Source organism: Elephantulus edwardii, unplaced genomic scaffold (assembly GCF_000299155.1).
Source record: "Elephantulus edwardii isolate Elephantulus edwardi_28Jun2011 unplaced genomic scaffold, EleEdw1.0 scaffold00288, whole genome shotgun sequence".
NCBI lineage: Eukaryota > Metazoa > Chordata > Mammalia > Macroscelidea > Macroscelididae > Elephantulus > Elephantulus edwardii.
In genome coordinates this window covers 418,540-427,752 of record NW_006400038.1, presented here as the reverse complement: position 1 = coordinate 427,752, position 9,213 = coordinate 418,540, and the positions used below count along the sequence as shown (strand labels likewise).

The 9,213-nt window shown below is 51.2% G+C and overlaps 1 protein-coding gene across 1 annotated transcript in view; it reads left to right on the top strand.

The window, feature by feature from the left end:
* Positions 1-9,213, top strand: part of ATP2B2 (ATPase, Ca++ transporting, plasma membrane 2) — a 257,365-nt gene that overhangs the window by 228,775 nt on the left and 19,377 nt on the right. The window lies entirely within an intron of this gene.

The following is a 9,213-nucleotide window of genomic DNA, read 5'->3' as shown; positions in this document are numbered from 1 at the left end:
CATATATCTGCTTGGGTGTCAGTTATGGTCTCTTCAGGGTATATTCCCAGTAGTGGTATTGCGGGGTCAAATGGTATCTCTATTTGCAACTTTTTGAGAAAGTGCCGTACCGCTTTCCACCATTTTACACTCCCACCAACAGTGAATAAGGGCTCCAGTTTCTCCACAACCTCGCCAGCATTTATTGCTTGCTGTTCTGTTAAATTTTGCTATTTTGACTGGGGTGAGATGATATCTCATAGTTGTTTTAATTTGCATCTCTCTTAGGGCTAGGGATTTTAAGCCTTTCTTCATGTGCTTGTTAGCCATCTGAATGTCGTCTTCGGTGAAGTGCCTGTCATATCCTGTGCCCATTTTTCTATTGGATTATTTACCTTTATCTTGTTGTGGAGAAAACTGGTAAACTTGGTGGAGGAATTGTCACCACGGAAAGAAGCAAAAACAAGATAACGGTATCCTCCAAGGTGCCTTTTTCCAAAGGATATTTGAAATGTGTCACCAGAAAATATTTGAAGAAGAATCTACATGATTGGTTGTGCATTACTGCTAACAACAAAGTTATTATGTTACTTCCAAATTAACCAGGATGAAGAGAAAGAAGATGAGGCTTAAAACTCATTTATCTCAAATATTTTGTATAAGCCCTTAAATAAAACACGGGGGAGGGAGAAGAGTGGGATACGATGGAAAGGATATAGCAAGTCATTTTACCAAAAAGAATTGGTCAACACTGAACTATTTCCAAAAGTAGCACATGGTCCAGAACCAACAGTAGTAAAGGAAGAAAGAAATTCAAGCTTCCCTGAAGGCATTGGCAAAAAATAAGGCCCCAAGAATTGATGTAATACCTAGTGAGGTATTACATCAATTATTTCAGGAAATAAGTATTATTATTTCAGGAAAATAAGTGCAACACTGAAATGTGGCATCATCTTGCATCATGCAGATGACAAAACCTTGTTTGCAGAACATGAAAAAGACAGCAGAAGATCAACGACTACCAACTTCAATATGAATTGTTATATCTCAACATCAAGAAAACAAAAAAAATGTCATTTCATGATAGATGGAGAAAAGACTAAAGTTTTCAATGACTTCCTTTTCTTTGGATCCACAATCAACACCATGAGTAAAAACAATGACGAAATTAAAAAAAAAAAAAGTTGCATTGGCGGAACTTGCTGTCAAAGTGCAATGAAAAGCAATTATCTTTTCAGTTGTTTCCTACACATCTAACAGTAAGAAAATGAAAGGGAATTCCAGAAGATTCCAGAAGATTGCCTTTGATTCAAGCTGTTGGAGAAGAGTACTAAATAATACATAGACTTCCAAAAGAACAAACAAACCTGTCTTGAAACCAGAGTGCTCTTAGAGGCAAGGATGGTGAAACTTAGTCTCACTTTGGGCAAGTTTTCAGGAGGAACCTTGAAGAGAGACACATGCTGGAAAAGTTAGAGGGTTATCAAAGACAAAAAGAAGACCCTCAACGAGCTGGAGTGACACAGTGACTGCATTCATAATGGGCTTGAGCAGGATCTAATGAGGATGATGCAGATAGGAATAGTTTCACAGCTTCCCATATGTTGTTCATAGGATCTCTATGAGTTTTAATTGACCTGAAGGCATCTAGCAAAGACAACAATTGCTGGATGTGGTCCCAGGGTGGTGCTAATTAACATGCTGTGCTGTAAATGAAAGAGAAAAGGTTCAAGTCAGCATAAGGCACCTGAGAAGAAAGCCTCAGTAATCTATCTCTGGAAAGTCACCACTGAAACTCTATGAGTGAGACTCTCCTCTGAGATACACAGGACCAGGGTCTACTCAACCATTCCTGGTTAACTGCTGAGTGAATGGCAGCAGGTGCTAAAGGACAGAGGCTTGCTGACTGACCCGTTGAACTTACTGTGGCCTGATTGGCCCAGACATCATTCTGTCATCACAGCTGAGAGAACACAGTCTTTGTCCTTGCAGTGAAATGTTCTGTTTCACCAGAAACAGTGATTCAATATAATGAAACAATGTCATGTCACACTCAGTAGAAGAACCACCCAAAATGCAATATTCTAAAAAACGTGGAAATACACAAATTTCTCTGTCATCAAGTTTGCAGATAATAGCTGTGGACAGAGCACATACAGTTCAAGAGCCCTTATGAGGAGTAAGGGAGCTCTCATGGCCTAATGGTAAAGAAATGCTGCCAACTCAAAATGTAGTTCAAATACACCATTTGCTCTGTGAGAGAATGATAAACAAGCTCCTCATATGCAACATATATCCTCTGAAAACCCACTGTGGTGGAGGAAAACCCACTGGAAGGTCAGCTATGGCATGATTCCAACTCAATGGCACATAATATCAAGTGGATCCCTAGTGGAGGAGCAAGCTCTGGTGGAGGAGTTGATCCTGGTGAAGGAGTGAGCTCTGGTGGAAGAGTCACCCTGTTGGGGGAGTGAGCTCTGGTGGAGGAGTGAATTCTGGTGGAGGAGTGAGCTCTGGTGGGGAAGTTGGCCCTGGTGGAGGAGTGAGCTCTGGTGGAAGGGATTCAGGCTTGGTAGAGGATTGAGTTCTGGTGGAGGAATGCACTCTGATGGAGGAGTCAGCCCTGGTAGAGGAGTAGGCCCTGGTGAAATGAGCCCTGGTGGAGGAGTCGGTCCTCATGGAGGAGTGTACTCTGGTGGAGGAGTGGGCCCTGGTATAGGAGTGCACTCTAGTAGAGGAATCAGCCCTGGTGGAGCAGTGAGCCCTGGTGGAGCAGTGAGCCCTGGTGGAGGAGTGACCACTGGAGGAGGAGTGAGCCCTGGTGGAGGAGTGACCACTGGAGGAGGAGTGAGCCCTGGTGGAGGAGTGGGCCCTGGTGGAGGAGTTGGCCTTGGTGGAGAAGTCGACCCTAGTGGAGAATTTGGCCCTAGTGAAGATATCAGTCCTGGTGGAGGAGTGAGCCCTGGTAGAGGGATGAGCTCTGGTGGAGGTGTGAACTCAGGTGGAAGAGTGAGCTCAAGTGAAGGAGTCAGCCCTGGTGGAAGAGTCAGTCCTGGTGGAGGAGTGAGCTCTGGAGGAGTCAGCCCTGGTAGAGGAGTGTTGTGTCCTCTTGCTGAAGCCAGGGTCTGAAGGAGGTGTTCATTTAGGGCTTTCTTGATGGTTTTTCCCAAATCAGGAAAGTGAATGCTTCCATGCCTGGATGGCCCAATGTCTGCATCTCTGTGTCTGGAGAATGCTGAGACCACATCAGAGCCTAATTAGGGATGTTTTGATTCTTTCGTTTTGCCTCCCATGAACACAGAGAAGCAGTAGGTGGCCCCTGGCACTCCTGCCATCACTATCTAATGGTCTTCCAGGCCCATTACAGTGAATCCCCCACCCCTCACGGCTCCTACCCTCTTGTGCAGGTCCCAGAAGCCATTCGTAAGTGCCAGCGGGCAGGCATCACAGTCCGCATGGTCACAGGTGACAACATCAACACAGCCCGGGCCATTGCCATCAAGTGTGGCATCATCCACCCTGGGGAGGACTTCCTGTGTCTTGAGGGCAAAGAGTTCAACCGCAGGATCCGCAATGAGAAGGGAGAGGTAGGTGGCCCAGCGCAAAGGGAGTTGGGAGGGAGGAGCTGGGAGGCCTGGAAGGCACAGAAGCCAACCAGCATGCTACCAGAGCCCAGAACTCTGGCAACTTCCCTTCCCTCTTGGGGCTTAGTTTCAACCCCACCAATGCACCTGCCCGCCCTCGCCCCCTCCCCCCACCCCATCCCTCTCCAGATTGAGCAGGAGAGAATCGACAAGATCTGGCCAAAGCTGCGAGTGCTGGCTCGCTCCTCCCCCACGGACAAGCACACCCTGGTCAAAGGTAAGACCTGGCGCCCTCAGCCACCCTGAGGCCTCCTCAGTTTCATCCTTCATTCCAGGAGGGAAGGGCTCTTGCCTGGGCTCCTCACACCCGGACCACCTGTTCGCATCACCTTGGCAGCCATGGAAACCCTCCTGTGGTGCAGAATGACATGAGGAGGTTATGAGTCTTCTCTCTGAACCCTCTGCCTCCTTTAGAAAGCAATAAGGCCGTATCCACTGGGGTCAGCACGGGGGCTGAGTTTCAATCACTTTCCCAGACACAGCTCTACTCGCACATGTCCAGCACAGTCTCCACCTCCTCGCTGCATTACACTCAGCCTTCTTTACTATCAGCCTGGCTCCATGGGGTAGGTGAGTTGAGACCAGAATGTTTGACCCTGAGAAGATGGCTGAACCTGAACTAGCTGCCCGAAAGACGAGGCCAAAACCAGCTCTTTCCCTTTCTGGGGCTCCCTCCTCCAGAGAGAGGTCACCCACGTATTGAGCCGCTGCTAGGTGGTGCAGTGCTCTGACATGTAGCATCAGGCCAAAACATCCACAGGGCTCAAATCCCAGCTTTGCCACTGGCCCATTCTGTAGCCTCAAGAAAATCCCTTCCCCTTGGATACTCAATTTTCCTAGTTGTAAAATGTCAGGGAGGGGTGCATTGGCTTCTCAGATTCCTCTCTCAAAGGTGCCACCTGAAGGCACTAATGGATGCCCACAGCCGGAGGCTTCCTCATCTCCATTTCCCACACTGAAAGCACCCACTCTCACTCACTCATACATTGGTTCTCATGTTAAGTAAGGACCTCCTCTGGGGCCAGGCCCTACTTCCAGCAGAGGGAGCCAATCAGCTGACCTTCAGTCAGAGGGTTTTCTAGAGAAGTTATGGCTGCTTAAGTGGAATAAAAGGGTGTGGGGCTGGCTTGCAGCTTTCTGACTCAGCCTGGGGAGGAGAATCAGGCCAATGCTCATCAGAAGTAGGAGCAGGGAGGAGGCCATATTTCAAGCAGACTGTGAAGGCCCAACATCAGATTTCCAAGCAGGGAACTCTGGTAACCCAGTGGTAAGGAATTGTGCTGCCAAACCTAAGGCATGTGTTTCAGCTCCACCAGATGCTCCATGGGGGAAGGATGGGCAGTCTTCTCCTGTACAGCCTCTGAAAGCATGCCGAAGGGTCAGCTATGAGTAGGTTCCAACTCAATGGTACATAACAACATTAAAAAACCAGGGAGGGAATTGGACAAGAGCTCTGGTGGCATATTGTACCGTTAACTGAAAAGTTAACAGTCCAATCCACATCACTAGAATGGGGTCACCTCAGGGCCAGAGAAGGACGATCTGGAGATGGAGGAGCACATGCAGAAAGGTTATAGCCGGTGGGGCTAGGCAAAGGTCGTGGGCACTAGAGCCACGGAGAAAAAGTTAGACCCTCTCTTCCTGGGGGGGAGGCCTCACATGCTGAGTGGAAAGAAAGCCCAGAACAATGCAACTTCAAGGTGGCCGCCAGCTGGGTAGGGACAGCCAGGGGGACAGCACAGACGCTCAAGCCTAAAGTGGGTGAAACTGCAGCTACACGGGAGCTGGGGCAGGAATCACTCCACTCTCTGACTCCGCACAGATTTATTAGGCTCTGGTTGTGTGTTATTGAGCTCTGATGGTGTAGTTTGTAGGGCGTTGTGCTACTAACACAAGCTGGCACCTCTCTGGTGGTTCAACTCCACAGGAGAAAGATGGGCAATCTCCTCCCTTGATTTTTGCAGCCTCCAAAAACTTGCTGAAGGGCCGACTATGAGTCGGCTCCCACTTGATGGCAGTGAGGCTTTGGGGGGTTTGTTGTGTGTGAGGCTTCCTTGGATGGGAGACAACGTAACTAAGGAGGCCACATAACTCGAGTCCCCATGATCTGATGAGGAGGTGCAGGATCCAAAAGACTTCCCAGGGAAGAAAGCAGCAACACAGAGGAAGTTCAGGTGTGTGTGGAAAACACACAAGGCATTTCCAAAGGAGCAGCCTATGTGGGCACAGAGGCAGGTGGAGGGAGCTTTAAGGTGCTGCAAGTGGTTGCTTGTGGCTGGAGAACAAATCAGGGGAGTTCAGAAAATGAGAGGCTAAGACACTAAAGAATTGCTGAGGCTGGTCTGATAGCCTAGACGACAGAGTTGATCCTGAAACTTGAGCAAGGAGAGCAGGGCTCTCCCTTGGAAGGGGTAGGGCATCCCCTGGGCTTAGAGGATCTTCTAGGTTTGTTGTGGATAGAACTGGATGGAGAAGGAGACTGACACTGAAGCAGGCAGGGGCAGGTTCAGTGCTTGTGTGAGGGCCTTGATGGGACAGGCTGACCCACGACCTCCACCCTGTCCTGTGGACAGTTCTACTTGGGAACCCTGAACTAAAAGCCCCACAGACACACACACACCCCGCCCCACCCCCGCTGACCTCTTCCATCCACATTCCCCACTGGCCCATGAGACCACACACCATCTGTTCATTCTGTTGTTCACTGAACATTCTATCACAGATGAATGTCTGCAGAGAGGTCAAGGTTAGAGCCTGCTCAGTGGATCCTGGGCAAACAGCACAGCCAAGGTCTCCTCAGAATAATGGTGAGGAGGAGGTGGGGGCTTAGCTGGAGGAGAGGTCCCTGGAGCTGAGGAAAGGTGTTTCTAGTTAGGTGTCACTCATGTGACCAGAACCACAAGGTTTCAATGGCAAAAGGAGATGCTGGAGAGATGAGAAGGCTAAGCCACTGGGGGTCTTCAGACAGCACTAGGCAAAGATACTCAGCCATCGCCTGGGAGAGCCAGAACAGGAAGGGGAGCTGGGCCCAAGTGAGGTCTGAGGCCTGAGCATGCCCCCCTCCACAGGCATCATTGACAGCACCCACACTGAACAGCGGCAGGTGGTGGCTGTGACCGGGGATGGGACCAATGACGGGCCTGCACTCAAGAAGGCCGACGTGGGCTTCGCCATGGTAGGGCAGCTCGCAAAGCTGGGCTCCTTTGCTCAGGGACTCACAGAGGGGAAGGAGTGGAGTGCATGGGGACCACCTCTGTCTTGGGGGGAGGGTCTGGCAGAGGCCATCTTGGGGTGGCCCAGCGAGCTAGACTGGTGAAAGGTGACAACTGGGGCCCGTGTGTGCTCCTGTACACTAAGGCCACACCAGAGTTCAGTCTGCAGATATGGGGTCGAGTAGGGCTGGACATAGGAGAGTTCTATCAGAGCTGTTGGCATTGGTGTCCAGCTCCCCTCCCCTTGGCTGCCCCACCCAGGCTCCTGTCCCTATCCCCACAGGGCATTGCAGGCACAGATGTGGCCAAGGAGGCCTCTGACATTATCCTGACTGATGACAACTTCAGTAGCATCGTCAAGGCTGTGATGTGGGGCCGCAATGTCTATGACAGCATCTCCAAGTTTCTGCAGTTCCAGCTCACAGTCAACGTGGTAGCCGTGATTGTGGCCTTCACGGGAGCTTGTATCACCCAGGTGAGTCCCCAAGAGCAGGTCAGCGCCTGAGGGAGACCATGGCCCTATCATCAGCCAGTGTCCGCTGAGGTCACGGGCTTCCTCACAGAACACACTGCAGCCCCTGCACCCACTGAGGCCTACCAGTGCCCACCAGAGCCATGATGCAGCCCCTATGTCAGGCAGGGGAATGGGACTATGACTTGCCCTAGGTCCCCAGCAAGTAGAGACATGGCAGGCCTTAGCTGTGGTGGTGTAGTCCACAGGGAGTTGTGCTGCTGACCCCAAGACGACACTTCACTGAAGGTTCGAATCTACCAGCAACTCCACAGGACAAAAATAGTCCGTCTCCTCCCATGTGATTTACACCCTCAGAAAATCCACTGGACATCAGCTAGGCATCCCTGGCAGTGAGTTGTGTTGAGCTGATGTCTGCCTAACCCAAGCGCAGAGCTCACCCAGCTCCAGCAGGAGGAAGAGGCGGGCCACAAGGCAAAAGCAGAGTTCCACTACCCAGAGGGCGGAGGGAAGCGGAGCTCCAGTGGGCCCGAGGGGAATCAGCGGCACCTAGCTGAGGGCAAGCAGGCAGAGGGGCTTCACTGTACCACACAGGGTGCCCTGGGAGGGCTGCAGGGCAAAGGAAGGAGGGCTTAGGAGGGAGAGTCAGGAGTCCACTCAGGTCACTGGGCCTGGAACATTAGCAGCTCTTTGCATTGAGCAGGGCCAGGCCAGGCTCTGGATACACAGGCATCAGGAAGGCAGAAACCAAGACTCTAAAGATGGACTGGCCAGGCACCCCCAAGTTCCGGAGCCAACTGACCTGCTTACCACATGGGATGACCAGCTTGTGGAAGGGAGAGTATCCCTGAGACATCCTTAAGGCCTGGCACCTCCAGCAGCCAACTGAGCAGACAAGCTCCTGTCCGCAGAGCCTCTGGAGACCCAGAGCCCAGCACTGCCTCCAAGAGCCTTGTGGCCACCAGAGAGCTGCTTCGTTTTACTGCACACTGACCTCGAGAAGCTCCTGTCTACGAGCCTGGCCCAGACCAGAGCCCTGCGGTGACCAGGGTTGGGGGACGCAAGGCAGGGCCGGGGATTTGGAGGGGTGATCCCTTTGACTTAGAAAGACCGTCTTTCTTGCTCTGTAGACCAGAAGCTCCCTCTAGTGGCAGTTTGATGAACAGCCTCTTGTCTAACATCAGTTGAAAACCAACTGGTTCCTAGAATACTGATGCCAGATGAGGAAACTGAGGTTCCCCAAGTTCTACTGAGTTAGTGGCACCAGTGTGACCACCTCTCCAGGCCACAGCCTGGGATATTCTGAAGAGAGCCAGGTGGAAGTGACAAGAGGGCAGTGAACACCTGAAAGTAGTGGAGAGGGAAGAGATGGGATGAAGGAGGGACGGACTAAAGGAAGCACAGGCTGAAAAGACAGAGGAAGATGAGGCAGGTGGATAGAAGTTCAGGAGGAGATTGGAAAGCACCAAGAGAGCATTAGGGCTACATGAGCAGGGAACCGGTGATGAGGCAGAAGGTGCCAGGAAGAACTCACAGTTGACCATGGAGAAAAGGCATTTTGAACTCTGGTGGCCTAGTGGCAAGATGCTGTGCTACAATCCTGAAGGCATGCAGTTTGAGGCCACCAGCCACTCTGCAGGAGAAAGAAAGGCAGTCTCCTCTCATATGATTAACTGCCTCTGAAAATCCACCAGAGGGTCAGCTATGGGTCGGTTCTTGTTGTTGTTGTTATGTGCCGTCGAGTCGTTTCCAACTCATAGCGACCCTATGCACAACAGCCCTAAACCCTGCTCTATCCTGCGCCAACCCCACCGCCTCTGACACACCCATCCCGATTACCCCAGTCACCGAATCAATCCATCTCATAGAGGGTCTTCCCCTCCTGCGTTGTCCCTCAACCCTCCCA